The following is a 2,470-nucleotide window of genomic DNA, read 5'->3' on the forward strand; positions in this document are numbered from 1 at the left end:
TGAAAGCAAATGGTTGAGTCCATTCTTTCTTAAACCCTCTGTTCTTATCAGCAATCTTTCTCTTTTTGCCTTTAGAATCCATGGCCCGTCACTCAAACACCTGTTTGTTTACAACTCGCCTGTGCTGTGTCGCTTGGTATGACGCAATTTTGCGCCATTCTGATATTCAGTATTTTTAATATATTCACAACTACATACATTTTCTACAGAATAAGAATGTTTGTGCCATGATTACCATCTAAAAACCATATTTAAAAAACACAAAAAACAAAAAGAAACCCATATTTTTCCATTTTCATGCATTTTTGCAAAAGCTCCAGGTAGCAGCTAGGATTGTGCTAAAGCGCTGCATGAGTTTCTGATAAGATGCACTCACTGAATGTCTTCTTGGTTGGATTAACTGGAGGCAGCTCTGGAGTGGGTCTGCAATCAGCTAGCCAAGCCAAGAAGTAAAGAGTTGGCTTGACAGTTGAAGGAAAAAAAAAATGCAAACACAGATTAGAGGCTGGTTCGTCCGACATGTGGTCAGGTGACCATTGTAGCGGAGTGTCGCACACCTGGCTGTTGCTGACTCAGAGACCTTCTGGCTCCTGTTTGCCGAAGTGTCCCTGGCACACTTTGCAAAGCAGACAGCACTGACAAATATATTTAGAAAATGTTGTTTCCACTCAGTCTCAAAGAGGGGGTGTTTCCAGCTGAGAAGAACACGATGACTACTACGCTATGGAAACTGCTGTGACGTCCAAAGCATTTTGAGAAGCCCGGCAAAAGTTCAACAAAAGTGAGTGAAGAAAAAAGCAGGCACTTGTGAACTTTTTGATTTGCTTTTCAAAAGTGTGCCAGCAAAAACTATTTTTTCATACAAAGAAATAAACTCCGCGTCGGGGAGATGAAGCCCGATTTGCCAAGCCGATATTGAATACCGTAATTTCCGGTGTATAAGCTGCACCGGTGAATAAGCCGCACCAGCTAAAATTCGGGGATAATTTATTTTTTTTCTTACATAAGCCGCACCTGCACACGAGTTTTTTACAAAGAAAGACAGTACACAGAAATCCTTTTTGAAGTTTCAATAACATGCTTTAACATGTCTTTCTAAACATTGCCTGTGACGCAGCAGTAGTATCGCAGCAACACGGAAGTGTGCACCTGAGTTATCAACAAAGAAATACTGGACACAGAAAGCTTTTTTAAAGTTTTAATAACATACCTTAACATTTCTTTCCAAACACTGCCTGTGACGCAGCAGTAATACCGCAGCAACACGGAAGTAACACAGCACTAATAGGGTTTGATTAAATAAAACATACCGGTAAAAGTCACTGAGACGCGGCGGTAACACAGCAGCAACACGGTAGCAGAGCACTAACAGGGCTGGTTAAAATAAAAGTAAAAAAAAGAGCTTCATCGTCTTCATCTTCCTCCTGTGCACTGAAACCGTCGAAGTCTTCCTCCTCAATTTCCGATTGGAATAGCGTTAGATATCCTTCGCCACACACTTTCTCAATATCTCTTTCATCGTCGTTTTTATCCATTTCTTCTGGCATTTTCCATGATGAGGGTCTGTTCATGCTCATCTTATTCATGCACGAAGCGCTAAATTACATTAAACTTGCGAGCGACACGAGTAGACGGGACCACGAAATAAAGAAAAGGGTGCCGCAACACAATGTCATCAACATCGACTGCCTTTAGCTTAAAAGCGGCATCATATGCATTTCTTTTTTCCCCCATAATGACGGTTTGTGTATAAAAGCTTCCTTTCAGTAATGTCCGTCTTGATCGCGTTCTGCGTGATGCGCGAAATGTTGTGAACACAAACCAGCACGTCTTCTTCGGCGCATTATCTCTTCTTCGCCCGTCTCGCTCTTGCTTCCTGCGAGAGCGCCCCCTGGAGGCCGGAGGCCGTAAAAATCCATAAGTACGCCGCGCCGCCATTTAAGCCTCAGGGTTCAAAGTAACCTTCTGAATAAAATGCATTAAAAGTTCACATTCATTACAACTTGTTTTTGGTGAGCATAATTGAATTTAAATGCTGATTGATTGGGTTTTAATACAATGCAGATGGTCCAAACAGCGCCACTGCTTTGTGTAATCTCTGAGTCACATGGCAGAGTAAGAGAAAGGGTTTAGAGCACAGGTGTCAAACTCAAGGCCCGGGGGGCAGGTACGGCCCGCCACATCATTCTATGTGGCCCACGAAGACAAATTGTGCATCAAATTCGTGTGTCATTACTAGAATTGCAAATTGTCTTCACTTTTAATAATATCTTTTTTTTTAAAAATTTGACCAGTTTTTACTAATCTGATTTGAAAACGAGTCATCTGTCAGTTTGTTTTGTAGCTTTTACTATATATAATAGTGTTAAGAGTAAAAGTGTTCAAGTCGTCACAAAAATCAAGATTTTTTTTTTATATAGGCCGCACCTGACTATAAGCCGCAGGGTTCAACATTTTGGAAAAAAGTCGC

This window comes from Syngnathus scovelli, unplaced genomic scaffold (assembly GCF_024217435.2).
Source record: "Syngnathus scovelli strain Florida unplaced genomic scaffold, RoL_Ssco_1.2 HiC_scaffold_30, whole genome shotgun sequence".
In the NCBI taxonomy this organism is placed as follows: Eukaryota; Metazoa; Chordata; class Actinopteri; order Syngnathiformes; family Syngnathidae; genus Syngnathus; species Syngnathus scovelli.